The sequence below is a fragment of the Coregonus lavaretus genome, assembly GCF_964263955.1.
Source record: "Coregonus lavaretus genome assembly, contig: HAP1_SCAFFOLD_1157, whole genome shotgun sequence".
Classification (NCBI taxonomy): domain Eukaryota; kingdom Metazoa; phylum Chordata; class Actinopteri; order Salmoniformes; family Salmonidae; genus Coregonus; species Coregonus lavaretus.
Window position 1 is genome coordinate 10,808 of NW_028159209.1, and position 16,162 is coordinate 26,969.

Here is a 16,162-nt window from a genome sequence, read left to right on the forward strand (position 1 = left end):
CAACCATCTCTGCAGCACTCCACCAATCAGGCATTTATGGTAGAGTGGCCAGACGGAAGCCACTCCTCAGTAAAAGGCACATGACAGCCCGCTTGGAGTTTGTCAAAAGGCACCTAAAGGACTCTCAGACCATGATAAACAAGATTCTCTGGTCTGATGAAACCAAGATTGAACTCTTTGGCCTGAATGTCAAGCGTCACGTCTTGAGGAAACCTGGCACCATCCCTACAGTGAAGCATGGTGGTGGCAGCATCATGCTGTAGGGGATGTTTTTCAGTGGCAGGGACTGGGAGACTAGTCAGGATCGAGGCAAAGATAAATGGAGCAAAGTACAGAGAGATCCTTGATGAAAACCTGCTCCAGGGGCGCTCAGGAACTCAGACTGGGGCAAAGGTTCACCTTCCAACAGGACAACGACCCTAAGCACACTGCCAAGACAACGCAGGAGTGGCTTCGGGACAAGTCTCTGAATGTCCTTGAGTGGCCCAGCCAGAGCCTGGACTTGAACCCGATCGAACATCTCTGGAGAGACCTGAAAATAGCTGTGCAGCGACGCTCCCCATCCAACCTCACAGAGCTTGAGAGGATCTGCAGTGAAGAATGGGAGAAACTCCCCAAATACAGGTGTGCCAAGTTTGTAGCGTCATACCCAAGAATCGAGGCTGTAATCACTGCCAAAGGTGCTTCAACAAAGTACTGAGTAAAGGGTCTGAATACTTATGTAAATGTGATATTTACGTTATTTTAATTGTTATAAATTTGCAAACAAATCGAAAAACCTGTTTTTGCTTTGTCATTATGGCGTATTGTGTGTAGATTGATAAGGGAAAAAAACTATTTAATCCATTTTATAATAAGGCTGTAACATAACAAAATGTGGAAAAAGTCAAGGGGTCTGAATACTTTCCGAATGCACTGTACATCAATCAATCAATCAATCAATTTTATTTTATATAGCCCTTCTTACATCAGCTAATATCTCGAAGTGCTGTACAGAAACCCAGCCTAAAACCCCAAACAGCTAGTAATGCAGGTGTAGAAGCACGGTGGCTAGGAAAAACTCCCTAGAAAGGCAAAACCTAGGAAGAAACCTAGAGAGGAACCAGGCTATGAGGGGTGGCCAGTCCTCTTCTGGCTGTGCCGGGTGGAGATTATAACAGAACCATGCCAAGATGTTCAAAAATGTTCATAAGTGACAAGCATGGTCAAATAATAATCAGGAATAAATCTCAGTTGGCTTTTCATAGCCGATCATTAGAGTTTAAAACAGCAGGTCTGGGACAGGTAGGGGTTCCATAACCGCAGGCAGAACAGTTTAAACTGGAATAGCAGCAAGGCCAGGCGGACTGGGGATAGCAAGGAGTCACCACGGCCGGTAGTCCCGACGTATGGTCCTAGGGCTCAGGTCTCTCAGTTGGCTTTTCATAGCCGATCATTTAGAGTTGAAAACAGCAGGTCTGGGACAGGTAGGGGTTTCGTAGCCGCAGGCAGAACAGTTGAAACTGGAATAGCAGCAAGGCCAGGCGGACTGGGGGCAGCAGGGTGTCATCATGCCCGGTAGTCCTGACGTATGGTCCTAGGGCTCAGGTTCTCAGAGAGAAAGAGAGAACGAGAGAATTAGAGAGAGCATACTTAAATTCACACAGGACACTGGATAAGACAGGAGAAGTACTCCAGGTATAACCAACTAACCCCAGCCCCCCGACACATAAACTACTGCAGCATAAATACTGGAGGCTGAGACAGGAGCGGTCCGGAGACACTGTGGCCCCATCCGAAGAAACCCCCGGACAGGGCCAAACAGGAAGGATATAACCCCACCCACTCCGCCAAAGCACAGCCCCCGCACCACTAGAGGGATATCCCCAACCACCAACTTACAATCCTGAGACAAGGCCGAGTATAGCCCACAGAGGTCTCCACCACAGCACAAACCAAGGGGGGGGTGGGCGCCAACCCAGACAGGAAGATCACGTCAGTAACTCAACCCACTCAAGTGACGCACCCCTCCCAGGGACGGCATGAAAGAGCACCAGCAGGCCAGTGACTCAGCCCCTGCAACAGGGTTAGAGGCAGAGAACCCCAGTGGAGAGGGGAACCGGCCTGGCAGAGACAGCAAGGGCTGTTCGTTGCTCCAGCCTTTCCGTTCACCTTCACACTCCTGGGCCAGACTACACTCAATCATATGACCTACTGAAGAGATAAGTCTTCAGTAAAGACTTAAAGGTTGAGACCGAGTCTGCGTCTCTCACATGGGTAGGCAGACTGTTCCATAAAAATGGAGATCTATAGGAGAAAGCCCTGCCTCCCGCTGTTTGCTTAGAAATTCTAGGGACAATTAGGAGGCCTGCGTCTTGTGACCGTAGCGTACGTATTGGTATGTACGGCAGGACCAACTCGGAAAGATAGGTAGGAGCAAGCCCATGTAATGCTTTATAGGTTAACAGTAAAACCTTGAAATCAGCCCTTGCCTTAACAGGAAGCCAGTGTAGGGAAGCTAGCACTGGAGTAATATGATCAAATTTCTTGGTTCTAGTCAGGATTCTAGCAGCCGTATTTAGCACTAACTGAAGTTTATTTAGTGCTTTATCCGGGTAGCCGGAAAATAGAGCATTGCAGTAGTCTAATCTAGAAGTAACAAATGCATGGATTAATTTTTCTGCATCATTTTTGGACAGAAAATTTCTGATTTTTGCAATGTTACGTAGATGGAAAAAAGCTGTCCTTGAAACAGTCTTGATATGTTCGTCAAAAGAGAGATCAGGGTCAAGAGTAACGCCTAGGTCCTTCACAGTTTTATTTGAGACGACTTTACAACCATCAAGATGAATTGTCAGATTTAACAGAAGATCTCTTTGTTTCTTGGGACCTAGAACAAGCATCTCTGTTTTGTCCGAGTTTAAAAGTAAAAAGTTTTCAGCCATCCACTTCCTTATGTCTGAAACACAGGCTTCTAGCGAGGGCAATTTTGGGGCTTCACCATGCTTCATTGAAATGTACAGCTGTGTGTCATCCGCATAGCAGTGAAAGTTAACATTATGTTTTCGAATAACATCCCCAAGAGGTAAAATATATAGTGAAAACAATAGTGGTCCTAAAACGGAACCTTGAGGAACACCGAAATGTACAGTTGATTTGTCGGAGGACAGACCATTCACAGAGACAAACTGATATCTTTCCGACAGGTAGGATCTAAACCAGGCCAGAACTTGTCCGTGTAGACCAATTTGGGTTTCCAGTCTCTCCAAAAGAATGTGGTGATCGATGGTGTCAAAGGCAGCACTAAGGTCTAGTAGCACGAGGACAGATGCAGAGCCTCGGTCTGACGCCATTAAAAGGTCATTTACCACCTTCACAAGTGCAGTCTCAGTGCTATGATGGGGTCTAAAACCAGACTGAAGCATTTCGTATACATTGTTTGTCTTCAGAAAGGCAGTGAGTTGCTGCGCAACAGCTTTTTCTAAAATTTTTGAGAGGAATGGAAGATTCGATATTGGCCGATAGTTTTTTATATTTTCCGGGTCAAGGTTTGGCTTTTTCAAGAGAGGCTTTATCACTGCCACTACATACAGTCATACCTCTCAAATAGTCCCAACCAAGAATAAAAAAAAAAACCACAATACTGATGAATGTTTTGCATTTGTCATGAAATACAGCGTATTTTATTTTTACATCACAGAGACAACAATAATACAGTGTATTTATTTTTACATCACAGAGACAACAATAATACAGTGAATTTATTATTACATCACAGAGACAACAATAATACAGTGTTTTTATTTTTACATCACAGAGACAACAATAATACAGTGTATTTATTATTACATCATAGAGACAACAATAATACAGTGTATTTATTATTACATCACAGAGACAACAATAATACAGTGTATTTATTATTACATCATAGAAACAACAATAATACAGTGTATTTATTTTTACATCACAGAGACAACAATAATACAGTGTATTTATTATTACATCACAGAGACAACAATAATACAGTGTATTTATTTTTACATCACAGAGACAACAATAATACAGTGTATTTATTATTACATCATAGAGACAACAATAATACAGTGTATTTATTATTACATCACAGAGACAACCATTATGTCCAGATAGATGATGATGATGATGATTCTTATTTTTTGGTACAGCCAACTCTTATTTAACACAACATACAATGTAGGACACTCTTAAACGCTAGTAAAACTAAATGCATGCTCTTCAATCAAACGCTGCTTGTGCCCGCCCGACTAGAATCACTACTCTCGGCGGGTCTGACTTAGAATATGTGGACAACTACAAATACCTAGGTGTCTGGTTAGACCGTAAACTCTCCTTCCAGACTCACATTAAGCATCTCCAATTCAAAGTTAAATCTAGAATTGGCTTCCTATTTCGCAACAAAGCCTCCTTCACTCATGCTGCCAAACATGCCCTCGTAAAACTGACTATCCTACCGATCCTTGACTTCGGCGATATAATTTGCAAAATAGTTTCAAATTGGATGTACAGTGGGGAAAAAAAGTATTTAGTCAGCCAACAATTGTGCAAGTTCTCCCAGTTAAAAAGATGAGAGAGGCCTGTAATTTTCATCATAGGTACACGTCAACTATGACAGACAAATTGAGAAAAGAAAATCCAGAAAATCACATTGTAGGATTTTTAATGAATTTATTTGCAAATTATGGTGGAAAATAAGTATTTGGTCACCTACAAACAAGCAAGATTTCTGGCTCTCACAGACCTGTAACTTCTTCTTTAAGAGGCTCCTCTGTCCTCCACTCGTTACCTGTATTAATGGCACCTGTTTGAACTTGTTATCAGTATAAAAGACACCTGTCCACAACCTCAAACAGTCACACTCCAAACTCCACTATGGCCAAGACCAAAGAGCTGTCAAAGGACACCAGAAACAAAAGTGTAGACCTGCACCAGGCTGGGAAGACTGAATCTGCAATAGGTAAGCAGCTTGGTTTGAAGAAATCAACTGTGGGAGCAATTATTAGGAAATGGAAGACATACAAGACCACTGATAATCTCCCTCGATCTGGGGCTCCACGCAAGATCTCACCCTGTTGGGTCAAAATGATCACAAGAACGGTGAGCAAAAATCCCAGAACCACACGGGGGGACCTAGTGAATGACCTGCAGAGAGCTGGGACCAAAGTAACAAAGCCTACCATCAGTAACACACTACGCCGCCAGGGACTCAAATCCTGCAGTGCTAGACGTGTCCCCCTGCTTAAGCCAGTACATGTCCAGGCCCGTCTGAAGTTTGCTAGAGTGCATCCAGAAGAGGATTGGGAGAATGTCATATGGTCAGATGAAACCAAAATATAACTTTTTGGTAAAAACTCAACTCGTTGTGTTTGGAGGACAAAGAATGCTGAGTTGCATCCAAAGAACACCATACCTACTGTGAAGCATGGGAGTGAAAACATAATACTTTGGGGCTGTTTTTCTGCAAAGGGACCAGGACGACTGATCCGTGTAAAGGAAAGAATGAATGGGGCCATGTATCGTGAGATTTTGAGTGAAAACCTCCTTCCATCAGCAAGGGCATTGAAGATGAAACGTGGCTGGGTCTTTCAGCATGACAATGATCCCAAACACACCGCCCGGGCAACGAAGGAGTGGCTTCGTAAGAAGCATTTCAAGGTCCTGGAGTCTCCAGATCTCAACCCCATAGAAAATCTTTGGAGGGAGTTGAAAGTCCGTGTTGCCCAGCGACAGCCCCAAAACATCACTGCTCTAGAGGAGATCTGCATGGAGGAATGGGCCAAAATACCAGCAACAGTGTGTGAAAACCTTGTGAAGACTTACAGAAAACGTTTGACCTGTGTCATTGCCAACAAAGGGTATATAACAAAGTATTGAGACACTTTTGTTATTGACCAAATACTTATTTTCCACCATAATTTGCAAATAAATTCATTAAAAATCCTACAATGTGATTTTCTGGATTTTTTTCCCTCATTTTGTCTGTCATAGTTGACGTGTACCTATGATGAAAATTACAGGCCTCTCTCATCTTTTTAAGTGGGAGAACTTGCACAATTGGTGGCTGACTAAATACTTTTTTTCCCCACTGTAGTCTATCACAGTGCCATCCATTTCGTCACCAAAGCCCCATATACTACCCACCATTGTGACCTGTACGCTCTCGTTGGCTGGCCCTCACTCCATATTCGTCACCAAACCCACTGGCTCCAGGTCATCTATAAATCACTTCTAGGCAAATCCCCGCATTATCTTAGCTCATTGGTCACCATAGCAACACCCACCCGTAGTATGCGTTCCAGCAGGTATATCTCACTGGTCATCCCCAAAGCCAACACCTCCTTTGGCCGCCATTCCTTCCAGTTCTCTGCTGCAAATGACTGGAACGAACTGCAAAAATCTCTGAAGCTGGAGACACTTATCTCCCTCACTAACTTTAAGCATCAGTTGTCAGAGCAGCTTACCGGTCACTGCACCTGTACACAGCCCACCTGTAATTAGCCCACCCAACTACCTCATCCCCATATTGTTATTTACATTGTTATACATTTTGCTCATTTGCACCCTAGTATCTCTATTTGCACATCATCTTCTGCACATCTATCACTCCAGTGTTAATACTAAAGTGTAATTATTTTGCACTATGGCCTATTTATTACCTTACCTCCATAACTTACTACATTTGCACACACTGTATATAGATTTTCTATTGTGTTATTGACTGTACGTTTTGTTTATCCCATGTGTAACTCTGTGTTGTTGTTGTTTTTATCGCACTGCTTTGCTTTATCTTGGCCAGGTCGCAGTTGTAAATGAGAACTTGTTCTCAACTGGCTTACCTGGTTAAATAAAGGTTAAATAAAAATAAATAAAAGGAACAGAATTGGAAGATGCTTTTGAATCATCTCAGTCTTTCTGTGTCTTTATCTCTCTGTGTCTTTCCAACGGATATGATAGGGCTAATACTGTAACTCCCATAATGAACACTTTTGTTGGCCTTCTGTTTTTCCTCCTCACACAATATACCTAGCTATCTCTTCAATGCTTTGGCAGCAAGCATTGTAAGATGCTCCTCGACTCTCTTTTGTCTTAGGAAATTGTTGCGTTTTGATTCATGTTCTAAACCGAGCCCTCTCACTGAGCGTGCACATAAACCACCTGGGTGGGTAATCATCTCAACCAGGAGTTATTCTGTTCCCTCAAATGTCAATGTGAGAGTGTGTGATGTACTCTACGAACCCAACTGGGCAGAGCAGCATGCTCTTGGTCATCCACACCCTGGGCTCTCCGCACCCCCACCGCTCTAAACACTACTATTACAGCCATGTGCAGTTTTAAATTGACACAATTATCTATTTAGGTATTACAAGATGTGCATTATATTGCACAGAGAAAGAAAAAAAAGCACAATCACAGCTGCTATCATAGTTTTGTTGTTTATTTTTTCTCTCCAATACACATTTTCCATAATTAAAGTCATGGAACATTTATCTAAATGGATGTTATGCATTGGGTAAACTCATTTAGTTCCCTGGGCCTTTTCAGGTGATAGGGATTAATGATGTTTAGTAGTTTGAAACTGAAAATATCTGTCATTTGTCACCACTCGCTATTGATTTACGATGTCATTGATGATATGTTAATTGAAGTCTAATGAATCAGAATAATAGGAGAGTGGTGTAGGAACAGTCCATTTTGTATGATTTTCGACCCTTGTCGAGTTCAAAGTGAGTTTAATGTTGACTAGTGTTTTCAACAAGGGCATTTACCAGATAATTAATGCTGTAACTGGGCAAGGTTCAGGCTCATGTGTTTTATCTAGGCACAGTCTGCTTTAGATAAACACTTTGGAGCTCCAAAAATGCCTGGCCACAGCTTTGACTGCCAAATGTAAACTGCACAAAAGAACAGTGTGAAAGAGTTGGTATTTTTTCATATTTGGATATGCTTTAATGCTTTTATTCAAATGCTTCTGAGATATTGCCCCATAGTCACTTTTCAGTTTACCATAAAAATAAGATTTGATTTATTTTTTTGTGGGGTTGAGTGCTCATTTTACAGTGCACACAGTGCATGCTGAACAGTTAGTGTGCTCCTGAATCCTCTAGAATTTCCAGTGAGGGAAAGACAGGTTTGCTCTTCCACCAGGTGGAGTCGTCTTTGACATTTTTATGATAGCGGCATCTGGTGCAAGGAATAAAAAATAAAAAATAAAGTTTTTGTCTTGCAAATAAACTGTCATTTTCATTTAACAACTTCATTGTTAGTCTTATCATCCTCAACGGCTATAGTATAGTGAATGACTGTGCTTATCAACCAGATGTAAATGTACAGATGCGTTAGACAATGAGGCTAGGATAGCTATGTACATGCACTAGTATATGTCAATGCTTGAGAATCAGTCCAAAGAGAGATTGCTGACACCATTAAAAGGAAAGACAAACAAAAACATCAGGAAGGAAATACAAAAATCGACTACTTCTTAATAATTACCCAGGAAGAAGTGTGTTACCCATACCCATTATTTGTGTAATTGTGATCAATCCTGTTGAGCGGGCTCATACTGCAAGCAGGATTAATAAACATTGATTTTGTCTGTTTTTCTTTCAGCGATTCTGTTTTGGTGATTGCTGATGGCAAATGCTGTAGTTAGTGGCAGTGATTATTCAATAACAACCTCTAATTCCCGTCCTCTGTCTGTAGGGCAAGGAGGCTGAAGTCACTACGCTGGAACGGAAGATTGCTTTAAACGAGCAAGTCCTTGTAGAAGGTAAACACACGATTATTCATTAGACTCCAATCTCAGTGTGAGGGTGAATGTTGTATCGGATTGGCTTAATAAATAACCTGATGCAGTCTGGTTGCCTTGGTTGTATGTTTGTAGAAACAAAGACTTTGCTCTGAAGGTTCACTGTCAAACACTTGAAAATGTACACGGAGACTGTAAGTGTTGAAATATCTCATCATGATCATGCTACTGCATGATGAAGCTATGTATGACTTATTGTAGTTGATGTTATACAGCACAGTTTGTTCTGGAAGCAGAAGAGGTCTGTAGTGTGTAGTGGACTTCTGCCTGTAGAGAGATCATATTTTAGCGTGCAAGTACAGGTAGGTACATGTAGTAGTTAAGGTTTATGGACTCCCAAAGGGGCATTTTACCTAAAAGAGTTATTGGCATGGATTTTCTCTTCTCCCCCTCATTTCCCCTCAACACTGTGCCTCTGTCATGATATAGTGTCAAAGTTCCTCATGAGAAACCGTAGATTAATACATGGTTACATATCTACTGATTATTTGGCCAGGCGACCTTTCATGGATGGAATATCCAGCTCTTGGTGGATCAGTGTGTTTCTTTATGTGTGCTTGTGTATGTGTGTTTGTGTGTGTGTGTGCTCCTCACACCCCTCTACATATCTCAATGTGCTGGGGCCCCAGGATGTAAGCAGGCAGACTGGAGTGATCCAGTGGGGAGAGGTGGGGGTGTTAACACGCCAGGAGCTCTAGGCTTCAGAGGAGCAGTGTGTCTGTGTTCTGTCTCTCACAGCCTTGTAGACAGTGATGGGCTTTAACATCCCAGCCCCTCAGCTCACAGCTAAAGGCAGGGGCACAAACCCCTGCAGGTCTACACCCATAGACTCTTAACAGGGAGATGCCAAACTACCTCGATATTATTATGTTGTGACTAACCACTATAGGCCAACACTACATAGAATTGAGTGATCTTAACTGTCCTACAGTGTGTGACAAATTTAAGAATATGAGCTTGAAGGCTTTTTGTATTTGTGGAAATTGAGAGACAACAGAATAGGTTCACCAACGGTCAGGTGTTTAGTTCAGAGGGGCTCCATATGTCATAACTCTTTAATTTGTGTGGATTTAAGTATTTGAATAAGATTGTGCGTTTCTCACTATCAGAGCAGGAAGTGAGTGTTGTGTTTGTCCTGCCTGCTCTATCATCCCAACGTGCTAAACAGCCGTATACTCGTCTCTGTTTGAATTCAGCCAATCACTTCTCCATTTGGTAAAAAATGCAACAGTGGACCGAAGGGTAAAAATCTAAACTGAGTGCATTTTCTGCATAGTCTTCTGAAGCAGGTCCTCTCCAGGCCCACAGCACAGCTGTTTTCTCCAGATGTAAGATCAGGACTGAAATCTTTCAAATTATTGTGTAATTAATGTTAATGTGCCAAAATCAGCCTAATTATTGACACAACTTTCCAATGCGATTCTGATTGCATTGCTAATGCAGAAATCCCTGTGGCAGCTTATAGGATTACCATGCTTCAGTCTTTAAAGCCGTTGTGAAGTGCAATGGGGTTGAAAACGGAAGAGACGCTCTTGTTATTTCGAGAAACGGTATGCATTGTGTGATTGTACATTGTTTGTGTATGTGTTTGTTAGTGCTCATGTATGTTTGCACATGCTCATCTTTTCTTTATTTGTTTAGGGATTATGAATTAAAGCAGCCTGACAAAGGGTTGGATTTCAGTAAGGATGGCTCTTGGCCAGATAGTTCAATTATCATCGTGCTGAATGATGCTACAGCTGTAGGATCTTAATTTGATCACTCTTTTGTTGCTGAGAATTTGCAGGAAATGCAGATGAGCTTCGTGATTTACATAAACTCACTGAAAACCCACACTAACACACGGTTATACAGTATTAACAGTATTGCACTTTTCATGTAGCCTACTTTTGGCCAGCTAATAGCCTAACCACCGAACAAGCAATATTATGGACTAAACATTAAAATCCTGTTGCTGTGACAATATAGGTCAAATTAAGATCCTACATATGTAGGTTCAGATCATGCTCCATACAGGTCTTAGTTTCTCTGCCTATTTCCTCATATGTTGGTGAAGATCAAGTCAACAGACGAAGGCCCATTCCAGGAAGAAGTTCTCCCTCAGAACATCAGTGTGTGTTTCTATTTAGATTCATTTTAAATGCTCTTGTCTCCGTTTGAACTTCATTTGAATTTCATATTCAAACAAAAGGAAGAACATATCATGCCAACAGTTGGTTGCTCGTATTACTCACTACGCTGCTGTGAATTTGAATGTCTCTGAAGATCACAGACAAGATTACTTTGGTTAAGCTGTTCAAGTTACTTTGCTAATCTGCAGCTTTTTATTAAGGATAAAAAGTGAATTAATGAGTCCGGCCAAAGAAAGGTTGCGTATAGATTTATTTTGGGAAGAAGAAAGCTCACATCATAGTTCTCTTGACTGCATTTATTGCTTACTTTAAAAAGTAATTTCTTTATATCAGCATCAAGCTGAAAATTGCCATATTAGTATTAGGGTTGGTAAGCTTCTAATTCGGTGGCATTTACAGCTGGCTGTGTTTCCATGCATTTATAACACTTGGATTCTTAAAGAGTTTCTTTAATCACTTTTGCTGAGCTCTGAACATAATAAACAACTTGCTGTTGCTAAAGTGCCACATGGGGGTGATTGCTAACAAGAACGTTAAACGTTTCTGCCACTAGCAGGTTTGTCACTGTGTTTTTCATGTTCTCTAACTACAGTAATCTACTCTCAGTGCTTGGCTGCAGTAGTTAAAAACAGTGACAGGCAAAATAGCTGCGAGGCGGCTTCCCTAGTCTAGCTGTAGGAAAATGATGGGTACAAAGACATTTCAATGGAGACCAACATAAAAAGCAACACTGGGTTTTATTTGTTCCAGTTTATCTAGATCACAGGATATGTCAGCACCTACTAAACACTGTCTTCTCTCGATCCCCAGTCACAGCACATCAGGTCCTATCAGAACGGGTTTTGGGAGATACTGTATCTAGGCTCTTTATTGTCTGGCTAAACAGGTTGCATAGGTAAATGTATGCTGTATTCAGAATAAAGTATGTCACAGAGAATAGAGCAACATTATTTTCTCTTGTCATCTCCTGCACTTTCATGTGAATTATCTTCTCTTGTAAAGTAGAAAGAATTGTACTGATAGTGTTATCACAGATGTGTTATCTTGAAGCTACTTAAAATACCTTTTGGGGGGAAAGTGTGTTTGGCAAGTTTCAATCTATTTTTCTATCAGCATCACACAGACATTTTTTATTTTTTGTGGTTTGGAACATATTGATGGATGTATAAATTCAGCACTGTCTGGGAGAGTGAAGGCCTTTGATGATGTCAGGCTGCTACCAGGTGCAGACGTGTAACATGACAGAGTCTTTGTGTGAGATTGACTGAGGCGACAGCAGTAAGCAAATTCCACCCGCAGATGAGTTGTCTTACAGAGACATGAAAAGAAAATCACAAAAGTGAGAGAATGTGTCAAATCTCCAGAAGGCTTTTGTGAGGCTTTGACTTTGGCCTGCTCTTTCCGCCTCAAAATGTGAAATTGAATTAATCAGCAAAATTACTACCTATAACCTTTTGAGAGGGTCAAGACCAGCAACTTCCATATTGATATGACTATATTAGAGAACCGGTGTACCCTCATATATAGACAAAACCATTGAGAGGTCTGATTATAGGTGCAAGAAAAAAGTCCTATCTGCTGCTTGTTCCCAGTTACAAATAATTGAATTAATCTTTTCTCAGGTGTTCTATGCATACTATGGACAATTTTGTTACGTTACAGCCTTATTCTATAATTGATTAAATCGTTTTTTTCCCCTCGTCAATCTACACACAATAACCCATAATGACGAAGCAAAAACAATTTATAAACAATTTATAAACAATATAAAACTGAAATAGCACATTTACGTAAGTATTCAGACTCTTTACTCAGTACTTTGTTGAAGCACTTTTGGCAGCAATTACAGCCTTGAGTCTTCTTGGGTATGACGCTAAAAGCTTGGCACACCTGTATTTGGGGAGTTTCTCCCATTCTTCTCTGCAGATCCTCTCAAGCTCTGTCAGATTGGATGGGAAGCGTCGCTGCACAGCTATTTTCAGGTCTCTCCAGAGATGTTAGATCGGGTTCAAGTCCGGGCTCTGGCTGGGCCACTCAAGGACATTCAGAGACTTGTCCCGAAGCCACTGCTGCGTTGTCTTGGCTGTGTGCTTAGGGTCATGTTCCTGTTGGAAGGTGACCCTTTGCTCCAGTCTGAGGTCCTGAGCGCTCTGGAGTAGGTTTTCATCAAGGATCTCTCTGTACTTTGCTCCGTTCATCTTTCCCTCAATCCTGACTAGTCTCCCAGTCCCTGCCGCTGAAAAACATCCCTACAGGATGATGCTGCCACCACCATGCTTCACCGTAGGGATGGTGCCATGTTTCCTCCAGACGTGACGCTTGTCATTCAGGCCAGAGAGTTCAATCTTGGTTTCATCAGACCAGAGAATCTTGTTTCTCATTGTATGAAAATCTTTAGCTGCCTTTTGGCAAACTCCAAGCGGGCTTTGGCAAACTCCAAATGTGCCTTTTACTGAGGAGTGGCTTCCATCTGGCAACTCTACCATAAAGGCCTGATTGGTGGAGTGCTGCAGAGATGTTTGTGCTTATGGAAGGTTCTCCCATCTCCACAGAGGAACTCTGGAGCGCTGTCAGAGTGACCATTGGGTTCTTGGTCACCTCCCTGACCAAGGCCCTTCTCCCCCAATTGCTCAGTTTGGCCAGGCGGCCAGCTCTAGGAAGAGTCTTGGTGGTTCCAAACTTCTTCCGTTTAAGAATGATGGAGGCCACTGTGTATTTGGGGACCTTCAATGCTGCAGAAATGTTTTGGTACACTTCCCCAGATCTGTGCCTCGACCCAATCCTGTCTCAGAGCTTTACGGACAATTCCTTCGACCTCATGGCTTGGTTTTTGCTCTGACATGCACTGTCAACTCTGGGACTTTATATAGACAGGTATGTGCCTTTCCAAATCTTTGTCATTATGGGGTATTGTGTGTAGATTGATGAGGAAAAACATGAATTTAATCCATTGTAGAATAAGGCTGTAAAGTAACAAAATATGGAAAAAGTCAAGGGGTCTGAATAATTTCCGAATGCGCTGTATTTCTGGGCTTTGTAATTAGGCCTAGCTTTAAATGGAATATTAAATATGTAGGGAAGGTACATTTCAAAAGTATTGGTTCTTATTTGGAAGTTTTTGACATTGCTGAATTGACTTGATGGTCAAGATCACTTTGGCAGTCCTTCGGCTCTCCGTTTATTTGAGAAAACAAATCTCTTTTACGGATAAAGCACCTGGTGTGGCTACTTAATGGAATGGTTTTCGCATTGTGTAAATAAACTGCTTGCATTTTTGGTGTGAGATTAAGAGGGGGACTGGGAAGGCTGCTAGAGGGAGAGAACTAAACAAAGAAAGTTGACATGCAGAGTATATGGAAGAAGTTATGTTTTTGTTGCACTGAATTTATGGCGTTGCAGTTATATGTTACATTTTGGTTGCTAGGGCTCGGTGAACTGTTAGACTAGGGTTTTCTAGACCCTTTCAACAGCCGCAATGTCTTAGAAAGCCTGGGATGTCTGGGACGCAAGACTTGGGTTGGCTGGGCTTGGGTGTTGGCTACAACCAAACACTTTAGTAACTTGGCCCTTGTTGAGGTAGCAATGGGCTACCATGAATGGATTGAGAAAACATGGGCTTCAGTATGGTTATTGTTTTCCAGATTGTGGCCATGCCTTCTCTTTAATCCCGAGAAGATAGAGCGATGACCAGAGCCATGACACGGAGTAAAAGGAGAGGAGAACAAGTGACCACTGAAACAGAAAGTAGAATGAGTGTTACATTACATTCAAATAGCACTACATGCCGTTTTGATTAGTGAGAAATGGAAACCTCCAACCCAGACATATCAAATAATATCCCTTTTTGATTTTATTCAACTGCAAGTTCGCCAAACTGCTCTAATTCACGTTATACATTGTTGCCAATTAGGTTTTCCTCTTCTTCCCCTTGTTGGATCATCAAATAAATTAGAATGTTCAAATATTTAAAATGTTGAATTAAAATTAGACAGTTAAAAGATGCACATGAAGCGGAAAAACGTTTTTGAGAGGGACTGGAAAGCTTTTTCATTCAAGATGGGAGTTTATTTAATGCAATCCAACAAGAAAGGCTGAGGCATTTTTAAACATATATTTATTTACTGGGATTTGCACCGGTTTCAGTCTTGGCTCCTACGTTGTTTTCATAAACAAAGTCTCCCTGGTCTAGGAGAAAAAGTACAGGGCCATACAGAGCCCTGAAAACAGGAATGACAAACACCATTAGCTGAAAAATGTCCATCTCTTTGCAACTATGTTATTGTTTACTTTACCATACACGCCCTAATATGGTTACCTCCCTGTTAAAGCAGCCCAGCACAGAGCCGAGGGGCCCTCGCAGGGAGACACTTTTAACTGCCACTTAGACAATAAGAAACAAATGTCACAGCTCTGCAAAAAGGCCCAGCTTTCACAGCCTTACAATACTCATCCTTCCATGGTGCTTGGCTCAGGCTACTCTGTGATATTTATCCACTCTCCCCTGTTACCCATCGCTGTGCCCTCGCACTATACCACCGCCAGCCTGCCTCCCCTACTCTCTCTCTCTCTCTCTCTCTCTCTCTCTCTCTCTCTCTCTCTCTCTCTCTCTCTCTCTCTCTCTCTCTCTCTCTCTCTCTCTCTCTCTCTCTCTCTCTCTCTCTCTCTCTTTATGTCTCTGTCTATCTTTCTATCCATCTCTTTCCCTGTCTCTGTGTTAGCTGTTTGGAGCTTGACTGATCTGTCTCTGTTTGCCTTGTTTAGTTATTTATCAGGGGGGATAAGAGTGATGTGTTTAGAGTGTCTGTTGTCTCTGCTGCAGAGCAGAGCAGATGCCAATTCAGTTGTAGGTCCTGCCCAAGCCCCAACTCCTGCCCCAGCCCCTGCCCCAACCCCAGCCCCCTTCCCCAGCCCCAGCCCCTACCCCAACCACTGCCCCAACACCTGCCTCTGCCCCAACCCCTGCCTCAGCATCTGCCCTAACCCCAGCCCCTGCCCCAGCCTTCTTATTCTCCACTATGATGAGATCACCTCACTCCGCATATGGAGTGTTTTTTCTTGTCTTTGGACTGAAGATAGATAGACTTGGCTGTGAGCTGTGTTGAATGTGTTTAAGTGTCAATGGTTCTGTCAAAATAGGCTTTGACTGATACCTGTCTCTCAGCTCCCCTAGAGGACATTGAGAATCCTTTCATTTGTTCTATGCCGT

At 42.2% G+C, this 16,162-nt stretch overlaps 1 protein-coding gene across 1 annotated transcript in view; it reads left to right on the forward strand.

Annotated features, from left to right (window-relative positions):
- Window positions 1-8,718: 8,718 nt before the first annotated feature.
- Window positions 8,719-16,162, forward strand: part of LOC311123183 (forkhead box protein P1-like) — a gene marked incomplete at its 3' end in the record, with an annotated part of 133,593 nt that continues 126,149 nt past the window's right edge. The window contains exon 1 of the mRNA XM_084197445.1: window positions 8,719-8,785. The remainder of the gene's footprint in view (window positions 8,786-16,162) is intronic.